The sequence below is a fragment of the Rhinatrema bivittatum genome, chromosome 5 (genome assembly GCF_901001135.1).
Source record: "Rhinatrema bivittatum chromosome 5, aRhiBiv1.1, whole genome shotgun sequence".
NCBI classification, from domain to species: domain Eukaryota; kingdom Metazoa; phylum Chordata; class Amphibia; order Gymnophiona; family Rhinatrematidae; genus Rhinatrema; species Rhinatrema bivittatum.
In genome coordinates, this window is record NC_042619.1 from 278,783,917 (window position 1) to 278,805,931 (window position 22,015).

General features: G+C 51.1%; 1 protein-coding gene across 1 annotated transcript in view; it reads left to right on the plus strand.

Moving 5' to 3' along the window:
• Window positions 1-22,015, plus strand: part of LOC115092767 (disintegrin and metalloproteinase domain-containing protein 9-like) — a gene marked incomplete at its 3' end in the record, with an annotated part of 1,804,538 nt that overhangs the window by 250,272 nt on the left and 1,532,251 nt on the right. The window lies entirely within an intron of this gene.

A 22,015-nucleotide genomic window follows, 5' to 3' on the forward strand; every position in this document is an offset into this window, starting at 1 on the left:
GGAAATCTAGGGCTCAGGTTTTGGTTAACCCATTCACGCAGGTTACTCTGTGGTTATGGCAGAAATGGAGAGTGCGCTTAACAGGGGCCCGCCTGGTCTCACCTTTGTTATCCATTGGTTTATATCAAACTAATCAATGGGTATCTGGTGAGGGGGGTCCGTCTAATCGTTGGGGGAGATGGGGACTATGGTACTTTGGACAATTGATTAAGGACAAGCAAATGAGAACCTTTCAGGACTTACAAAGTCAACATGGTCTTCCAGATAAAGAGTTTTATTATTATTTACAACTACGGCATTGCATGATGGATTTACCCAGCAGGGACGATGTGCTGAGGGACAAAACGACCTTTGAGGCCATGTGCTGTGCTCATGTGGGTCTGAAGGGGACTATTTCCAATCTATATATTTGGCTGGAGGCATCTGAGGGCTCGAAGGCTCGCTATCAACGGGAATGGGAAGGGGAGTTGCAACTAAACTGGTCTGATACGCAATGGCAGCGATGTTTTGGATCTTTGCTGCGCCATTCCATCTCTGTGACAATAATGGAAACTAATTATAAAGTATTGTCCAGATGGTATCTAACACCTGTTAAATTACATAAAATATATCCAAATCAAGGGGCGCATTGCTGGAGGCAATGTGGACATGAGGGGACTTTCCTACACATATGGTGGAACTGCCCCAAGCTTGCGCCTTTTTGGAGACAGGTACAGACTATGATCCACCAGATGCTGAATACCTACCTGGTACTGAAGCCGGACGTCTATCTGCTATCCGCATATCCGGACTCATGGAATGCGCTGAAACGGTCTTTAATTCATCATGTTCTTTGTGCAGCACGCCAGGAGGTGGCGGCCTGTTGGCGGTCAACATGGGTACCGACCGTGCTTACTATGGCCCATCGCTTGTGGCAGATGTACTGTTGGCATTATCTTCGGGCACACCAAATCGATAAGATAGAGCACCATGTCTTGGTCTGGGAACCTTTTCTCCACTGGTATAAGGACTTATGAGCTGGCCGTGATAATGGAACCGAGGGGTGGTTTTTTACCAATAGGGAGTGGATACCCCAGGTCTGGCGCCGTCAGGGGCAGCTATGTGTAGATTTAAGTGGCATATGATATGGAAGACAGGCTGTGATTAGTAATGGGCATTGTAGTGTCGATCTGTACTGTACTTTTAGCGCTACTATGCAGCAGGGGAGAGGGGGGATGGGAGTATCTGGGGATAGGGGAGGGGGGAAATGGGGGGTAAAATCAAAATGCGGCACTCAGGAATTATGCTCATTTTTTATTGTTCTGTGTTTAACTGTTATAGCATTGATTACTGTTACTGAATTGTTTTTACAGACAGTGCCAATAAACTATTTATAAAAAAAGAGAATTATTCTTTCAAATGGAAAAGGTTCACTTTGTGGTGCAGACAAAACAATATTGATCCTTTCACTTGCCCCACTACTTCTCTTCTAGACTATTTGTACCATCTTTCAGACTCTGGTCTTCAGACTTCATCAATCAGAGTACATTTGAGCGCAATCTCAGCTTATCATAACAAGATAGGAGATGCACCTATATCCTCACAACCTCTTGTCAGTAGATTTATGAGAGGTCTAACTCACCTTAAACCACCAATTCGGCCTCCAGTCACGCAATGGGACCTGAATCTGGTTTTGACAGCATTGATGCGCTCTCCCTTTGAACCCATACATTCCTGTGAATTTAAATTTCTCACATGGAAGACTATCTTTCTTATAGCCATCACATCGGCTAGAAGGGTTAGTGAGTTACAAGCATTTGTCACGTATGAACCTTATACAAAGTTTCTCCATGACAGAGTGGTTCTCCGTACACACCCAAAATTCCTTCCTAAGGTAGTTACGGAATTCCACTTAAATCAATCCATAGTTCTCCCCATATTCTTTCCAAGACCTCATTCTCACCAGGGGGAAAGAGCTTTGCACACTTTGGACTGCAAACGTGCGTTATCTTTTTATCTGAATCGCACTACGTCCCTCAGAAAATCCAATCAACTTTTTGTATCTTATGATCCAAATAAGCCAGGTAAAGCAGTGGGAAAGCATACTCTATCCAATTGGTTAGCAGATTGCATACAGTTTTGCTATGAAAAACCAGGCCTTCCTCTCCAAGGGCGAGTAAAGGCACATTCAGTGAGAGCAATGTCAACTTCAGTAGCACATTTTCGTTCAGTGCCAATCATTGACATCTGTAAAGCAGCAACATGGAGTTCTCTCCACACCTTTGCAGCTCATTACTGTTTGGACAAGGAAGGACGACAAGATTCAGCCTATGGACAATCTGTCTTAAAGAACTTGTTTCCAGTTTAATCCCAACTCCTTCTACATCCAACCTGCTGTGATCTTCGGCTGATTCACTGCTACCTGCATGGACAATGACTCAGCCTCTAGCTTGCTAATCACCCATATGTGAGGACTAGCATCCTGCTTGTCCTGGGATAAAGCAAAATTGCTTACCTTGTAATAGGTGTTATCCCAGGACAGCAGGATGTAGTCCTCACAGAACCCACCCGCCACCCCACGGAGTTGGGCCTCAGGCTTTTATTATTTTATTTTGCTAACGCTCATTGCTATATTTATTTATTTATTTATTTATTTATTTATTTATTTAAAGGATTTATATACCGGAAGTTCCTGTATAATATACATATCACCCCGGTTTACAAGGAACAGTAACTATCGCTTCATTTAGCACGAGACTGAAGTGAGACCCCTGTGGCAGGGAATATCATGGCATGCCGAGCATGCTCAGTAGCCCCAGGCTGCCAGTTAAAAGCTTCTAGAAACTTTGCCAGAAGTTTTCCCACATTAGGCCTCCGTGAATGACGTCACCCATATGTGAGGACTACATATGGGTGACGTCATGCTGTCCTGGGATAACACCTATTACAAGGTAAGCAATTTTGGTTTCAGCTTTGGATGTCCAATTCAAAATATATGCTGATGATATACAATTTTTTTGTTCCTTATAGAAACTCTTGGTCAGAAACTCTATCCACTGTAGCCTTATATGTAAATATTATAGACAAGTGGCTATCTCATAGCCGCTTAAAATTAAATCCCAAAAAACCAGTAATTCTATTCCTCAGCTCAATTACTGACCCGTCCAACGGTCCCCCCTCACATTTATAATTAAATGGCATTTCTATACCGATCCTTACAAAAGCCTGTAATTTAGGAGTTTTACTAAACTCTGACTTGTCATTGTCTCAGCACATTTCCTTAACTGAAATTCTTTTTACAAATTATCGGCCTCATTTACCAATATCGCATTGTTAAAGCATGGGTACTGCCTGCGTTAAGAAAAGGGGCGTTCCCATGCAAATGAGGCTTTTTCCGCGCAGCAGAAACTTTTCACACCCCGTGATAATTTCGCAATGCGTGATAAAAAGATGGAAAAATCATCGCGAGCCACGATGTTTTCACGGTACGCAGACAAAAGTGAAAGCAGCTACTGCGCCCCGCGATAATGTAACATGTATAAAAGGTCACTTTCTGCCCCTCCTCCTTTGAGGGTTTGGAAGGAGATTTGGAGAGGAGGTAGGTGTTGGCGGTTTGGAGATTTGGAGGAGCTAGAATAGTGATTACTGAGTGCGCTATAATGTTATATTCACTGTTGTCATCTGTTTCCCTTTACCTGTGTCTTGTGTAATCTGTGTTGGAGTGAAAGATTGTGAGTCCCCTGTTTGTACGTGGTGGTGGTGGTGGTGGTGGTGGTGCTGGTGAGGAGGAGGAGTGTGCTGGTGGTGGTGGTGGTGGTGCTGGTGAGGAGCAGGAGGAGTGTGGTGGTGAAGGTGGTGGTGAGGAGTGTGGTGGAGGATGGAGCGTGACAGGAGTGGGAGGAGAGGACAGAAGAGGGGAGTTGAGAGTATGGGGAGGAGGCGGGAGAGGGGGAGGGAGGAAGAGGGACCTAGTGGTAGGGGTATGAGGAGTAGGAGCAGGGACAGGGCTAGTGGGAGAGATAGGCAGGAGGGAAGTGATAGGAGGGTGGGGTAGGGGGAAAGGGTGAGGCAGGAGAGAATGGTGGGAAGAGGTAGGGCTAGACACCCAGAGCAGAGGGGAAGGGAGCAGGAAGCGCAGGGTCAGGTGGGGGGGGGGGGGGGGGGGGGGGGAAGGGAGTGGGGAATCCGGTGGGTCGGAGAGAGAGTCTAGGGAGGAGACCCCTCCGGAAGTGGCACCCCAACAAGGCAGCCAGGCAAGGGTCAGGCAGCATGCTATGCACTTCAGCCAGGAGGACAACAATCGGCTGATTGAAGGCGTCCTCCGTCACTATGCCCATCTCTTTGGCAATCTGGCAGTGAAGACGAACAAGGCAGCTAAGGCATAGCTATGGGCCACCATAGCTGCGGACATCAGACGCCAAAGTGGCATACCTCGGACCGGGAAGCATGTGGCCCACCGGTACAGGGACATAAAGGCGCAGCTCAAGCTCAAGATAGTGGAGCGCAACGAGTACCTGCCGGAGACAGGAGGAAGGTCCCTGTGCCCAATCCGCTTCACGGATATGGAGAGGCATCTGATGCAGTGGCTGGGACCATTCGTCTTCGAGGGATTGGAACCATGCTTTGATACATCCCACCTCGAAGATGGTAAGTTGGCCTGTACCCCCCTGTCCTGTGCAAGGTTCATACACAATGTTTAGTCCTGTTTTCTGTTGAAGTTCCCCATGTGCTCTCCAGAACAGTCTTGACCCTCCCCCCATCCCCCAGACGGAGGCTACCAGTCTGAGATGTGAAAGAAATGCTTAGACCTGTTCACATTGTCAGTTTCCCCATGGGCTGTGCACAGCCCAGGGTTCAGGCCCCATCCCCCAGACCCATCCCCCATGCAATTAGGTACATATAAACAACATAACTTTATAAGCAGAATGACATGTTGGTCAAAGATTATGTGTCCCTGTTTGATGTTACTCTAATTCAACCAAATGCTGTGGTACTGATGCTGTATATCCTTTTTTCCCCCATCTTCTACAGAGCACTCTGGTTCCAGGCAGCAGACGTCAGATGCCAGCTGGGAGGGCCCAGGCGCCAGCAGTGACCCACCGGGGACAAGACGGCCACCAATGGTAACCAGGCCCTATCACATAGATGCGATGACACAGTGGTCGGAATCGGAGGAGGAGGAAGAGTTGCGGCCCACAGCAGCAGCCCAAGGCAGCCCCCTCACCCTGACAGAGGCCCTTGAGGGTATGGAGTGGGGGGACTCCCCCACTGCTCTGCACCCAAGCAGCCCGATAACCTTTGAGGGAACTCTGCCCACTTGGCCCACACCAGTCATGTCTCCATGCAGCCCTGCACCAGTAGCTGAGGCAGCAATGGCACATCCCCCAGCACCGGAAGTCCCAACACCAGCACCACAAGCAGCAGCGCCACCCTTCCAACCGAACCCCGACCCGATGACTGGCACACAGGCAGACCAAATCAGGATGGAACTGCGTGGCCTGAGGAGAGCCGTCAGACAGCTGAGCTGCGACTTCCAGCTCAAGACTGCAGCAACCACACAGGCAGCCACCTGCATCGCAGCAGCGATTGGCATACACAACAAGATATTGCTGCTAATCCTGTAGCGGATGCAGGACCAGCAGGCGTCATCATCATCATCCACTACGTCACCACCCCAGCAAAGTCCCTCAGGGTCCCGAGGCCGCAGGGGCCTTCCCCCCAAGAACCTGCCACCTCCCACAGGACCATCACGATGTGGCAAGGGGCCCTGAGGGGACCATCAGGCACCACAAACCGGGTAGGGTAGGTTCTCACAGGACAAGCAGGATGGTTGTCCTCACAAATGGGTGACATCGAGGATGGAGCCCACCACGGAAAACTTCTGTCAAAGTTTAAACAGAACTTTGACTGGCCCCTACTGGGCATGCCCAGCAAGGCACTGACCCTGCAGCCAGCAGGGGTCTCCCTTCAGTCTTCTTTTTTCCGCGCAGCAGTTGCCACGCGGTGAAAGGAGCTCTCTAACCACGTTCCTGACAGGAATTTGGAAGTTAATTTCCTAAGAAAATTTGCCCCTCAGGGGTCTCCCTTCGACAAATTTTTAGTCATCTTACGGAACCCGGTAAGCTTTTTGCCTTTTTCCATCGACTACCGTCGAATTTGGCCCTTGAGGCCTGTTGGCACTTACCGATCCCCAGCCTAAATTTTGGCTTCAGGCCATGGCAACGGGGTTCCGCCGTTGTCCGGATTGTACCCGGACTATGTCCATCACAGACCCCCACAGGGTTTGTGTGATGTGTTTGGGTAGTGAGCATGATGTCCTGACTTGCACCAAATGTGCCTTAATGACACCCAAGGGTCGCAAAGCCAGGATGGAGAAGATGGGGCTCCTCTTCCATGCACCCACCCCAACGCCATCGATAGCATCGACGTCATCGGAACCGGCACCGTCGAAGTTGTACCATCATCGTCAACCCTCCGGTGACCGCCCGCCATCGATCGCTTCTCGGCCGTCGACTCCCGTCCCTTCCCCGGATGGGCGAGGGGATCGGAAGGAAAAGCACCGCTATCGACGGCACAAATCTCGGCCTGTCGAGGATCCACAGCCATCGACCTCTGCTCAAGCCGAGCCACCGACAAAGAAGCCGCGAACAGACCGGACACCCTCCACGTCTCGTTCGCAGGCATCGAGGAAACCCTCACCCTCCCGGGGTGCGGGGGCCGTGATCCCACCGGTTACGGTGGTCCCTCCGGCCCTGCCTCAGCCTCCCTCTCCCGTCGAGCCGGGTATGGTTACCCCTGGTCTCCGGGCAGAACTGGACCGGCTGGTCCAGGAGGCCATCGAGAAAGCGATGAAGAAATTGCAACCTCCATCGGCACCGTCTCCGGCACCGGTTCCAGTGCCGCCCCCGGCACCGACACCGGCACCGGCTTCGCCACCGAGGAGGGAACCGACCACCGAGCCGTTTATACAAGCGCTAGCACCGCTACTGAGCCGCATGGAGGCGCTCATGACGGCCCTTCCATCGGTGATTCCAGTGCCATCGACAACACCACCGTCTCCGACTGGATTTTCATCGGCAGGAGAAACACCGTTCCGGATTCCCCCTTCCGGGGTGGTTCCATCGGTGCCTTCTGGTATATCTCCACCGATATATCCTTCGGTTCCATCCATTCCGCGCCAGGCACCGATTCCATCGACAGCACCGAAGCCATCGATGCCATTTCGGGTTCCACCTACGGCACCGATTCCACCTCGGTTTCCATCGATGCCTTTAGAGCCTCAGCCAGGTCCATCAGGGTTACAAACCCCACTTGATCCCTACGATACCTGGGGTGATGATGATGATACATCTTCTGACACGGATTTGCCTTCGCCTCCATCTCCTACAGAGAGTAGAAAAAGATCTCCTCCTGAGGATCTATCTTTCATTAACTTTGTGAAAGAGATGTCAGAAGTTGTACCTTTTCAACTACAATCTGAAGCTGATGACAGACACCAGATGATGGAACTCCTTCAATTTCTGGATGCTCCAAAAATCATCGCTTCCATCCCTATACACCAGGTGTTTTTGGATCTGCTCAGGAAAAACTGGGAATCTCCTTCATCAGTGTCCCCAGTTAACAAAAAAGCTGACTCCACCTACCTTGTCCAGTCAGCACCAGGTTTCCAAAAACCTCAACTGGATCATCGCTCTGTTGTGGTTGAGTCCGCGCAGAAGAAGGCCAAGCGTCTTAAGCCACACTCTTCTACTCCACCTACCAGGGACAACAGGTTCCTAGATAGTGTTGGACGGAAAGTCTATCATGGAGCTATGTTGATTTCACGCATAGCTTCATATCAACTTTATATGACTCAGTACAACAGAGCCATCCTTAAGCAGATGCAAGACTATGCTGACACGTTACCAGACCAATACCAACCGCAGCTTCAAGCCCTTCTTCACAAGGGATTTGAGGCAGGGAAGCACGAGATTCGGACTGCCTACGACATATTTGATGCTTCCACAAAAGTTTCAGCCACAGCCATCTCAGCCAGACGTTGGGCTTGGTTAAAATCATCCAACCTTCGCCCAGAGGTTCAGGATCGTCTTGCTGATTTACCCTGCTTAGGCGATAATTTGTTTGGAGAGCAAATTCAGCAGATTGTGGCGGAGTTGAAAGACCACCATGAGACGTTGAAACAACTCTCATCTGTCCCACCTGAGCTGACCTCCAAGCAACCGCAAAAGAAAGACTCTAAGAAGTCATTCTTTCGACCACGCCGTTATTACCCTCCATCGGCCAGGCCTCGTCCAGCTCGATCCTCTACTAGGCCTCAGCCGCGTCAGCCTAGGAAACAAAGGCCTACTGTAGCCCCTCCTCCTGGGCCGGCGGCTGGCCTTTGACTCCCCTGTAGGGAACACATGCCAAACCCCTCTTCCGGACATCCCTGTAGGAGGTCGACTGTACCATTTTCTACAACCTTGGTTGCAGATCACCTCAGATCAGTGGGTGCTAACAATTATCGCACAGGGTTACCACCTCAACTTCATAACTCTTCCGGCAGACTCCCCGCCTCTTCAAGCGTGGAGTCTATCCACCCATTTGGCTCAATTACAACGGGAAGTATCCCTTCTTCTGCAATCAAAGGCTATAGAACCCGTTCCTCCCTCTCAACGAGGCAAGGGATTCTATTCCAGATACTTCCTAATACCAAAGAAATCAGGGGGACTACGTCCCATTTTGGACCTTCGAGCCCTCAACAAATACCTTCAAAAAGAGAAGTTCAAAATGGTAACCCTAGGTGCGCTGCTCCCTCTGCTTCAAAGAGGGGATTGGCTGTGCTCTCTCGACCTCAAGGACGCTTATACCCATATTGCGATCACACAATCCCATCGCAAATATCTGCGGTTTCTAGTAGGCCACGAACATTATCAATACCGTGTCCTCCCTTTCGGTCTAGCTTCTGCCCCACGAGTCTTTACCAAATGTCTCGTAGTGGTAGCAGCATTCCTCAGGAAGGAAGGTGTCCACGTCTACCCATACCTGGACGATTGGCTAATCAGGGCCTCCACCCAACAGATAGCTCAATCCTCCCTAAAATTGACAATTCAAACACTCCTTTCCTTAGGGTTTCTCGTCAATTACGAGAAATCTTGCTTAGTCCCGTCTCAAACCTTATCCTTCATTGGGGCAGGCTTGGACACCTTACAAGCAAAGGCTTACCTTCCTCTTCAGAGGGTCCACACCCTAATGTCCCTGGCTCGCCAGCTCCAGTCTCAGAACACTGCCACGGCTCGCCAGTTCCTCATTCTCCTAGGGCACATGGCATCCTCGGTTCAAGTCACTCCCATGACCCGACTAGCCATGAGAGTAACACAATGGACTCTACGACACCAATGGATTCAAGCTTTTCAGCCTCTGTCCTCCATAGTCACAGTCACACAAGCGCTGCGCCTCTCCTTAACCTGGTGGACGACTCAGGTCAACCTCCTTCAGGGCTTACCCTTTCTTCCACCGGATCCGCAAGTAATCCTAACCACCGACGCTTCTCACATCGGTTGGGGAGCCCATGTGGACGACCTTCAAACCCAAGGGTTATGGTCCAAAGAGGAAGCCGAACACCAGATCAATTTCCTGGAACTTCGAGCAATCCGCTATGCGCTCCGCACTTTCAAAGATCATCTCTTTCATCAGATAATCTTAATCCAGACGGACAACCAAGTGGCCATGTGGTACATAAACAAGCAGGGAGGCACAGGCTCCTTCCTTCTGTGTCAGGAAGCTGCGCAGATCTGGGCGGAAGCCCTCTCCCACTCCATGTACCTCAGGGCCACTTACCTGCCGGGAGTAGACAATGTATTGGCAGACCAGCTGAGCCGTGTCTTCCAACCACACGAGTGGTCACTCGATCCTCTGGTAGCGACCTCTCTGTTTCACAAGTGGGGTTCTCCCCGCATAGACCTCTTTGCGTCCCCTCAGAACCACAAAGTGGACGATTATTGCTCTCTCATTCGGAGCCAGCACTCTCGGCCGAGGGATGCATTCTCCCTCAAGTGGACAACCGGTCTGCTCTATGCATTCCCTCCACTTCCTCTTGTGTCAAAGACTCTCGTGAAGCTACGCCAGGACGGAGGAACCATGATCCTGATAGCACCTTACTGGCCACGCCAAGTATGGTTTCCAATACTCCAGGATCTCTCCATCCGCAGGCACATTCCTCTGGGAAAGGACCCGCATCTGCTCACTCAAAACGACGGATGCCTCCTCCATCCCAACCTCCAAGCCTTGTCCCTGACGGCATGGATGTTGAAAGGTTAGTCCTTCAGCCTTTCAACCTTTCAGATTCCGTTTCTCGGGTCCTGATAGCTTCACGAAAGCCTTCCACAAGAAAGTCTTACTCATACAAATGGAACAGGTACACATCATGGTGCACTTCTCAGTCCCTTGATCCCCTTTCCTGTCCAATATCCAAATTCTTGGACTATTTATGGCATCTCTCTGAATCAGGTCTTAAAACCTCTTCTATCAGAATGCATGTCAGTGCGGTAGCCGCCTTCCATAAAGGTGTACAGGGTGTCCCTATTTCAGTACAACCCCTGGTAACACGTTTTCTTAAAGGCTTGCTCCATCTGAAGCCACCCTTACGTCCTCCGGCCCCATCTTGGGACCTTAACCTGGTTCTTGGTCGTCTAATGAAACCTCCTTTCGAACCTCTGCACTCCTGTGAATTAAAGTATCTCACATGGAAAGTGTTATTCCTTTTGGCTATCACTTCAGCTCGCAGGGTTAGTGAATTGCAGGCCCTAGTTACCTATCCGCCTTACACTAAGCTCCTGCAGGACCGGGCGGTACTCCGCACTCACCCTAAATTTTTACCTAAGGTAGTTTCTGAGTTTCATATTAATCAATCCATCATACTACCTATCTTTTTTCCCAGGCCCCACTCCAACTCTGGAGAGCAGACCCTGCATACCCTAGACTGTAAACGGGCTCTAGCTTTTTACCTAGACCGTACAGTTTCCCACAGGAAGAGCACTCAATTATTCGTCTCTTTCCATCCTAATAAGTTGGGACAACCTGTGGGTAAGTAGGCTCTTTCCTCCTGGTTGGCGGACTGCATTTCTTTTTGCTATCAACAAGCTGGCATTCCTTTTCAAGACCGTGTGAAAGCACACTCTGTGAGGGCCATGGCGACGTCAGTGGCACACCTTCGATCGGTGCCGCTTCCTGACATCTGCAAAGCTGCAACCTGGAGTTCTCTCCATACCTTTGCAGCCCACTATTGTTTGGACAAAGCTGGAAGACAGGACTCCATTTTCGGCCAATCTGTCTTGCGTAACCTTTTTCCAACGTGATGTACCAACACCCTTCCACCTACCCGGTAGGGTGCGGATGCCCTTTACCAAATTCCACCCCAGTTGTTGTGCCTGTTGCACGTCATTGGGTGCATTTGGTGCAAGTCAGGACATCCTCAGCTCGGTACTCACCCATTTGTGAGGACAACCATCCTGCTTGTCCTGTGAGAAAGCAAATGTTGCTTACCTGATGTAACAGGTGTTCTCACAGGACAGCAGGATGTTAGTCCTCACGAAACCCGCCCGCCACCCCGCGGTGTTGGGTTTGTTTTGTTTTTACTTTTTAGGCACTGACTGTAGCTTTGAACATCAGACTGAAGGGAGACCCCTGCTGGCTGCAGGGTCAGTGCCTTGCTGGGCATGCCCAGTAGGGGCCAGTCAAAGTTCTGTTTAAACTTTGACAGAAGTTTTCCGTGGTGGGCTCCATCCTCGATGTCACCCATTTGTGAGGACTAACATCCTGCTGTCCTGTGAGAACACCTGTTACATCAGGTAAGCAACATTTGCTTACTCCCACCCACCACTGGGATGGCCATCCCACAGAGGTGCAGTGCCATCGAGATGGAAAAGGATGCACCACTGGCTGCTCCCCACAGAGGGGCATTGCCGTCTAGATGGAAGAGGATGCACCACTGGCTGCTCCCCACAGAGGGGCAGTGCCGTCGAGATGGAAGAGGATGCACCATCCATAGCTGATGAGTCGCCACCTCCCACCCACCTGGTTACCTGGCCCACCAGCATCCGCTGCGCCACTCTACTGTGTGCCATCTGCATCCGCTGCGCCACTCTGCTGTGTGCCCCTGACATCCACTGCGCCACTCTGCTGTGTGCCCCTGACAACTGCTGCGCCACTCTCCTGTGTGCCCCCGACATCCGCTGTGCCACTCTGCTGTGTGCCCCCGACATCCGCTGCGCCACTCTGCTGTGTGCCACCTTCTGTTCTCAAGGGCTGCAAATTCTGGCAGTGGGCTGTGGGATGACCTGTCTGCTCAAGGGCTGTTAATGCTGGTTGTGGGTGCGATCTGTGCCTCATGTCTCCAAATGGCACTTGGCCTGTCTCGTCCTGGGCCTTAACTGCTGTTGCCATGCCGTTGCTGTCTGTTCCTGGACCTCCGCCTGCTGCCATGCCGCTGCTATTGAAGGAGTTCAATTTTATGGACGACCGTTGAATGAGACAACTGAAAACCTCTGATTAACCATGCCAGCAATGAAACGCACAGCCATATTGAATGTACTAACATTTGGAACGCAATGGCATGCATTACGTAGTTACGTACTGACATTCAGTGGAACACACCACCATTTTGAAATAATAATTTGTATTGTATTAATACAATAGATGCTATAAAATGTCTAACCTATCCCGTCAATTAAATGACGAAACAATAGTCTGATTATAAGCTACACCTACTTGAAATCCACAGCTGGAATATGCTTGCTCAGCATAGCGCAGAACGCATGTGTAAAAGATAAGAATTGTAGAGTGTATAAGAGCCTGCTCCTGAGTAGGAGGGGCATGCAGTTGTACTGAGCCTTTGTCTTAGCTGCATCTTGCTGGCAATAAAAGTCTATCTTCACGGATCAGTTGTCTGGGCCTCCTTTCTGACTTTTAGAGACGGTTACACTATCGCTTCCTGGGCCTTCACTGCTGTTGCCATGACGCTGCTGCCTGTTCCTGGGTCTTCACTGCTGTTGCCATGCCGCCGCTGTCGGTTCCTGGGCCTTCACTGCTGTTGCCATGGCGCCGCCACTGCCTGTTCCTGGGCCTTCACTGCTGTTGCCATGCCGCTGCTGTCTGTTCCTGGGCCTTCACTGCTGTTGCCACACTCTTCATGTGTTTGCCTGCTGCCTACATGCTGAACTGCTGGATACCTTGTCTGCTGGCTGGACTTTCACTCTGCCAGCCTCTCAGGCAGTCCCCTTTCAGTGCACTCTTTCAACATGGACTGCCTGGGGCCTGGACTTTCACTCTGCCGGCTGGCCTCTCAGGCAGTCCCCTTTCAGGGCACTCTTTCAACATGGACCTCCTGGGGCCTATGCCAGTCAACACATTGTATATCGTCCAGCGGTAATCTATGTATTGCAGGATCCTAGCTATTGGGGTGCCACTTCCTTTTTCTCTGTTCCTAGGTAATCATGCTTTGCCAGTACTGATAACACCCACTACCTGCATATCAGTATATATGCCTTATGGTGGAGTGAAGTAAGTAGCACAGAATTGGACCACTTTGGATCTATTACCTATCTAGTACTTGCAGATTATGACTACCTAGGAACATCTAATGTATGGTTAAACTGATGATCTAATACATCACTATACCCTGCACAATGTTATAAGGAATAAAATCCCGGTTTACCATGCCACCTTCTGTGTCCTCTTTATGTTCCTAATGTGCCCCTGGTGTATACCCGCCCCACCTAGCATGCTGCATCACACGTTGGACCAAAGCTGATTTTCACAACTGCCCCCTGTCTGAGGTTCAGTATAGCAACATCTGCACCTGCTATTGAAATACCTTACAGTTATGTTCATGTAGTAGGATGGTGGTAAGGGGGACCCTGCAGAGTAAACATTAGGAGAGTACATGACATGTCCCTCACACTAGAAGAGGTACTGTTCCTCAGGACATGGACTGCACAGTAAGAGAGCGTTCTGATGTATGCCTGCTCTTATGATCTGTGTGGAAAGGGAAAGGGGTGAGCAGTAGTCTATTCCAATAGCATTGCTCATGTCAGGCACTGTTGGCGCTGATGAGTTCAGACACATATTTCCTACCAGGGTTCAGTATTATAGCTATCTGAGCCTGACAAACACCACGTATGTGAGCCTAACCAATGCAAAGGTATGTACCGACTTTGCTTCCTCTATTGGTCTCTCACATGTGCTGATAAACGGAAGATGCCTTCCACCAACTCTGGGTGACTCACAGACAGGTTACCAATCTCTGGTGCCATGCAGGACATCCATTATAGTGGAGGATCATGCATACGCGAAATCTCCAGGTGCTATTGGCATACAATAGTGTGTAGGCATTCTCATCTGCACATGCTAAGCATGTACCCTGTGCATACTGATATATCAGTGTACATCCCCACCATGGCAGCCTGTACATGGATTCCTTGTGTGGCAGGGAAGGTTTCCTCTAGTTACTGTATTTGCCTTAAGGCAAGGGAAGGGCTATGTAGCTCTCTGCATGCCGTGTATTAAAACAATTTTACAGACTGTCAGTGGACAGGTTACTTGGCTGTTGCTAGTCGTACGGAGAGGTTAATATATGAATGCTGATGTGTCTGACCCGTTTACAGGGGGCAACCTGTGTAAGGCATGTTAAACAGGCCTTATGTGTGTCGATCCGTTGTCTGTGTACACACATATTTGGGGACTGCTGGTGTGCAGTCAGTGTTCACTACCAGTAGTTTAAATGGATGGACACAAAAGGGCACAGATTGCAGGAAGTGGTCACCACCCGTTGTGACACACATCCCTCTGGTGCCGTCTCCCAGCTGTGGTGTGTGTGCATGCACCCTTTGTAATGTTGGCCACGTCGAACATGTGAACAGTGTCTGACGGGCAACACTGTGTGCTCCACAGTCCAATAGTCTCTTCACATATATTCCCTCGCCAGACACAGATATACAAGCCACTCTGACATTGTTGATAGTGCATGTTGTTTGGACAACCAGTGAAGTCCACTGACAGGTATCTGTCAGTGTTGCTCATTATTAGGTATACATTCATGACTATTAAGTGAACAACAAACATTAACATGCTGCTGAACCACAGTGGACTTTCCTCCCTACAGATGTGCTGTTGAAAAGGTTACAGGTAACCAATGTGGCTCACACATCAATATGAGGAGAATATTGCTGTCTGCACATACTGTATGACCTGTGCCACCATCACATAATATACACATCTCAGCCCTGGTCTTCTCCATACTCTGGCTTGAAGCTCCTGTACCAGCAAGCCTTTCTTGAGGGACATCATGTGAATGGGACATATACCCTCCCAACTGAGCGATATGGGTGCATCAATGTCAATTGGAGGGACATGTAGGCCCATATGTGAGCCATAATCCCTCTATTGTTGCACACAGCTTAGTTAGCACTGACTGGGATGACCACTGTGCAGCTGCGCCTGTAGAATACATAGTTGGGCGGCGAGCTAAAGGGCTCCTGTCCACATATAGGCTGTCAGGCATTGCCATAGTCCCAACGTGTGAAGCTATATGTATCGCCGGGTGTCCCACACTTCTGTACTCAATTATTGTTGAGATTACTTACCTGATAATCTCCTTTTCCTTAGTGTAGACAGATGGACTCAGAATGAATGGGTATAGTATGCTCGTGCTAGCAGTTGGAGACGGATCTGACGTCAGCACGGGTGTATATATACCCCCACAGGAAGCGTAGCAACTTAGTAATCTTCCTTGCAAAAGCTGTTATGGATGTGTGTACTGACGCTCAGTGAAAAGTGAAACAGGATTCCCCTGACCGATTGATAGTAGCTGGAGACCGCCAGCATTCCCAACCGGAAGGTGTTGACACCTGGTAGAGTGTACGCTCTTATGGAAACAGATGACATGGCTTACCTTGAATCGGTGAAACCCATGTGCACAGGCAGCTGGGCGGGATGCTGAGTCCATCTGTCTACACTAAGGAAAAGGAGATTATCAGGTAAGTAATCTCAACATTTCCTGGCGTGTAGACAGATGGACTCAGAACGAATGGGAAGTACAAAAGCTTTACTTCCAGCCTGGGTGGGAGGCTGCCTGAGGACCATGTAGTACCGCCCTCGCAAATGCTGAGTCCTCCCTGGCCTGGACATCCAGACGGTAGAACCTGGAAAAGGTATGGAGGGAGGACCACGTCGCCGCTTTACAGATTTCTGCAGGCGACAGCATCCTGGATTCTGCCCAGGATGCCGCTTGTGCTCTGGTAGAATGAGCCTTGACTTGTAGAGGCGGAGACTTCCCAGCCTCCACGTAAGCTGCTCTGATAACTTCTTTAATCCAGCGGGCTATGGTGGGCCGCGAGGCCACTTCACCTTGCTTCTTCCCGCTGTGCAGGACGAACAGATGGTCCGTCTTTCGTAGTTCTTGTGTCACTTCCAGATATCTGGGCAGCAATCTGCCAATGTCGAGATGGCGTAATAAACGCCCTTCTTCAGATTTCTTCAAACCCGCCGTGGTAGGCAAGGATATGGTTTGGTTAAGATGAAACTGTGAAACCACTTTCAGTAGAAAGGAGGGAACCGTCCGAAGATGGATAGCCTCAGGAGTGATCCTGAGAAAGGGATCACGGCAGGACAGTGCTTGTAGCTCTGAGATGCGGCGTGTGGAGCACACCGCCAGCAAGAACACCATCTTCAAGGTTAGAGAACGGAGAGACAGGCCCCGAAGGGGTCTGAAGGTGGATCCCGCGAGGAAATCCAAAACAAGGTTGAGGTTCCATAAGGGCACAGGCCACTTCAGTGGCGGACGAATATGCTTGACTCCTTTCAGGAAACGAGAAACATCTGGGTGCTTGGCAATGGTCTTGCCATCCCTCCTGGGACCGTAGCAAGACAGCGCAGCCACCTGAACCTTGATGGAGCTGAGGGAGAGACCCTTCTGAAGTCCATCTTGCAGGAAATCCAACACAATAGGGATTGTAGTCCCATGTGGATTGGTGCCATGAGTGTCGCACCATGCTTCAAATACTCTCCAGATCCTCACATAGGTGAGGGATGTGGAAAACTTGCGAGCTCGGAGGAGTGTATCTATCACCGGCTCCGAGTAACCTCTTTTCTTCAGTCTAGCCCTCTCAATGGCCAGACCGTAAGAGAGAATTGAGCTGGATCCTTGTGAAGGATGGGACCTTGACGTAGAAGGTCCCGGAGAGGAGGCAGGGGAAGAGGTTCCCCTGCCAGTAGTCTTCTCATGTCCGCATACCAGGGTCTTCTTGGCCAGTCTGGTGCCACTAGAAGAACTAGGCCCCGGTGTCTCTGAATCTTGTGGATGATGGCGGCCAGCAGAGGCCACGGAGGAAAGGCGTATAGCAGAGACCCTGGAGGCCATGGCTGAACCAGGGCATCGATTCCGTGTGAGAACGGATCGCGCTTGCGGCTGAAGTATCTGGGTACTTGAGCGTTGGACTTGTCCGCCAGTAGATCCATGTCCGGAATCCCCCAGTGATCCACAATCATCTGGAAGGCTGTGGGTGACAGCTGCCACTCTCCCGGATTTAGGCTTTCTCTGCTGAGGAAGTCTGCCGTGGTGTTGTCCTTCCCGGTAATGTGGACGGCGGAGATGTCCTGAAGATTTGCCTCTGCCCAAGCCATCAGTGGGGCGATCTCCAGAGATACTTGTCGGCTTCTGGTTCTGCCCTGATGGTGGATGTATGCCACCGTAGTGGCGTTGTCGGACATCACTCTGACTGCTCTGTTCTTCAGTCTGTGAGCAAATCGAAGGCATGCCAATCAGACTGCCCGAGCCTCTAGACGGTTGATGTTCCACGCTGACTCTTCTCTGTTCCACCGCCCTTGTGCGGTAAGTCCTTCACAGTGTGCACCCCAGCCACTCTGCTGGCATCTGTGGTGAGCAGAGTCCACGTGGGGGAGGACATCTTTGACCCCCTGCTCATGTGGTTGGACCGCAACCACCACCGTAACTGGGTCCGTACTCTAGCCGGCAGAGGGAGGTGCGTGGAATAGTTCCGTAAATGGGGGCTCCAGCGAGAGAGCAGGGAGTGTTGTAGAGGTCTCATATGGGCCCTTGCCCAAGGTACCACTTCCAGGGTGGATGCCATGAGACCGAGAACCTGCAGATAATCCCAAGCTATGGGCCGACTGGCTCCCATCAAGTACTGGATATGCTGCTGAAGTTTCAATTTTCTCTTGGCAGTGAGACTGACCGTGTCTGCCTGGGTGTCGAACTGCACTCCCAGGTATTCCAGTGACTGGGAAGGCTGTAGGCAACTCTTGCTGAGGTTGATTACCCAGCCCAAGCTTTCCAGAAGGGCGATCACTCTGTCGGTTGTCCGATGGCTCTCCTCTCGAGATTTCGCCCTGATCAGTCAGTCGTCTAGGTAGGGATGGACCAGAATTCCTTCCCGCCTGAGTGCCGCTGCTACCACTACAACCACCTTGGTGAAGGTCTGCGGTGACGTGGCCAACCCGAAGGGCAGAGCCCGGAACTGGAAGTGGCGTCCTAGAACCTTGAAGCGTAGGTAGCGCTGATGATCCGGATGGATCGGGATGTGCAGGTAGGCTTCTGACAGGTCTAATGTCGTGAGGAATTCTCCTGGCTGTACTGCGGTCTTGACGGAACACAGAGTTTCCATGCGAAACCTCGGGACCCTTAAGTATCGATTGACCGACTTGAGGTCCAGTACGGGCCAAAAGGTGCCCCCTTTCTTGGGTACCATGAAATAAATGGAATAATGTCCAGAATTCACTGCCCAGGCAGGTTCTGGGATGATGGCTTTCAAGGATAGGAGCCTCGCCAGGGTAGCTTCCAATGCTGCCTTCTTGTGTGTGGGACAGGAAGATTCCACAAACTTGTCCGGAGGGAGATGATGAAAGTCTAGATAATACCCTTCTCGGATGATGGCGAGGACCCACTGGTCCGACGTAATCTCGACCCATCTGGGGTAGAAGAGGGTTAACCTGCCCCCTATGGCTCCATCCCCCAGATGGATTGGCGGATTCTCATTGTGAGGCGCGGCCGGGACCGGAGCCCGGGCCTGCTCCCCTCTTGTGCTGCTTGGTCCGAAAGGACTGGTTCCTGGCCTGAGGACGAGGTGCCTGGTAGCGACTCCTGTAGGGAATGAAGCGCTGGGAGCTTCTACCCCTGGAGGGCCGTGGAAAGGCGCGCTGGTTCCTCCTGAACCGATCTTCCGGCATTCGAGGTACTTGAGAAGCGCCCCATGTGCTGGCCAGTTTATCAAGGTCGCTGCCAAACAGGAAAGAGCCCTTAAAGGGCAATCTGGTGAGGCGTGTCTTTGAAGGCGCATCGGCTGACCATTTCCGGATCCAGAGCTGCCTCCTGGCAGCTATGGAGGATGAAATCCCCTTGGCTGTAGTTTGGACTAGGTCTGATGCAGTATCGGTGAGGAACGAGAGAGCGGACTCCATGTCTGCTGCTGGAGCGTTGTTCCTGACCTGTGACAAACAGGCACGCGTCACCACTGTGCAGCAGATTGCGATCCGCAAAGATAAAGCTGCCACCTCAAAAGTCTGTTTCAGAATGGTGTCCAATCGCCGGTCATGAGGCTCTTTGAGGGCCGCCCCCCTTCAACTGGAATGGTAGTGCGCTTGACCACAGCGCTAATCAAGGCGTCCACCTGAGGGCAAGCCAGCAGCTCCTGGATAGCCGGCGCCAGTGGGTACATGCCCGTCAGGGCCCGACCCCCTTTGAATGCGGCCGCTGGTGCCGCCCATTCTAAATCTATCAGTTGTTGTGCTGCTTGCAAGAATGGAAAATGGCGGGCTGTAGGACGAAGACCTTCCAGCAGGGGGTTCTGCACAGAGGGTACCGTAGTGCTGGGACCTGTAATATCCAACTCCGCCAGGCCCTGAGACACCAGGTCGGAGAGATCCTCCTTAGGGAAGAACCTCCTCATGGTTCTATATGGCTCAATCCATGGGGGAAGGTCCCCCTTGTCTTGGAGTTCGGACTCATCCGGTGAAACCTCCTGGTCTGACTGATCTGGACTGTCCAGCGGCGGGAGGTCCCACTCACGATAAGGGCGTGAGGGTCCAGGAACAGGATCCGCTGGAGCCGCCACCGCAGCGGCAGCCTCAGCGGCCGCCGCAGTCGCAGGCACCGCAGAAACAGCAGGAACAACTGGAACCGCAGGGCCTGGACGGGACGCCGTTTGCATCTGTACAAAGGCATGAATCCCCTTAAAGAGATCCACCCAGGAAATGCAAGCAGCCTCTAATCGCCGGGGTACAAGATCCCCCGGGATTCCCGAGTGGTTGAGACTGACCGCTAAATCCGGGGTAGCCCCTGGGGAACTGTCCGCAAATCGTGGCTGAGACTGGTCCTGGCCCGAGGGTCCCACGGCCTCCTCACATTGGGCACATAGGGAGTCTGGCTCTTCACTGTGCGTGGCTCGAAGCTGGCATGTAGGCGCCCCCGCTGAAGACGCTGAGGCATTCTGTTCCATTGAATAATATGCGGCAGCAATACGCGCTTAATACAACAGGCGCACAATAATAATAAGCAGCAGCAATATGCGCTTAATACAACAAGCGCACAATAATAAGCGGCAGCAATATGCGCTTAATACAACAGGCGCACAATAATAATATGCGGCAGCAATATGCGCTTAGCACAACGGGCGCACAATAATAATATACGGCAGCAATATGCGCTTAATACAACGGGCGCACAAGAATAATATGCGGCAGCAATATGCGCTTAATACAACAGGCATACAATAATAATAATAATAAGCGGCAGCTATATATATATACTCTCAATGATATGCCATATGCGCTCAGCAATATGCGGTCATGAATACACGCTCAATTGTATGCAATATGTTCTCAGCAATAAGCGGTTAGCAATACACGCTCAATGGTATTCAATATGCTCTCAGCAATCAGCGGTTAGCAATACGCGCTCAGTGGTATTCAATATGCTCTCAGCAATAAGCGGTTAGCAATACACGCTCAATGTCATTCAATATGCTCTCAGCCATAAGCGGTTAGCAATACACGCTCAATGTCATTCAATATGCTCTCAGCCATAAGCGGTTAGCAATACACGCTCAATGTCATTCAATATGCTCTCAGCAATACCTGAACAAGGCCACAAAATGGCGCCCTCCACGGCGTGCCACGCTGCCAATCCTCAGTTCCTCGGAGACCAGAAGTAAAAGCCATACACCTTACCTGATCCTCGGCGCTTCCCGGCTGGAACCCGGGCGGTCTCCGGCTGCGGGGGGAGAGGGGAAATACCTTCATCACCGCGTTTGAGGATATGCACCCGCTGCCTCGTCCACGCCGGGACCGAGGCGCCTCGTAAGCCTCACCCGAACCTCGCCCTGGGGCTGTGTCCCTGCCGCGATTCGGCCACCGGACCGAGGACTTAAACCTCCGGGGGATCACAGAAATCACCCCGGGAAACTCTACTGGGGGAGGGACCTTAGGGTATCACCGCAGGAGTGCGGGGCTCGATGCTGTAGAAGTTTTTAGAAAAAGGAAAGTAGAAAGTAGATTTGGAAAACACGCTCCGCGAGCGTGCAGGCTCTCCAAACTGCTTTGGAGACAGAAATTACTAAGTTGCTACACTTCCTGTGGGGGTATATATACACCCGTGCTGACGTCAGATCCGTCTCCAACTGCTAGCACGAGCATACTATACCCATTCGTTCTGAGTCCATCTGGCTTCACGCCAGGAAAGAGTAGGTTTGTGCGGCCGTGGCTGGCACAATCCCTGACAGATGGTCTGCCACTATAGGTGGACATCTGGAATCTCAGAGCCTTCTACCTCTTGCCATACATGCTGTAAGGTGTTGCCTACATGTCCAGGCCACTGTGTAGCCTGTGTATGTAGCGGTTCAAAGGCCAGATGAAACAGTGAGCACTGCTATGCTGTTTGTCAGCACCCTTACACACAGCTTGCTTCCCTAACACATTGTACCTCATGAAGGACAGGTTGCCATGTCCAAGAATACAGCATGTGGCGTTCAGCCTGTTTAACGTCAGC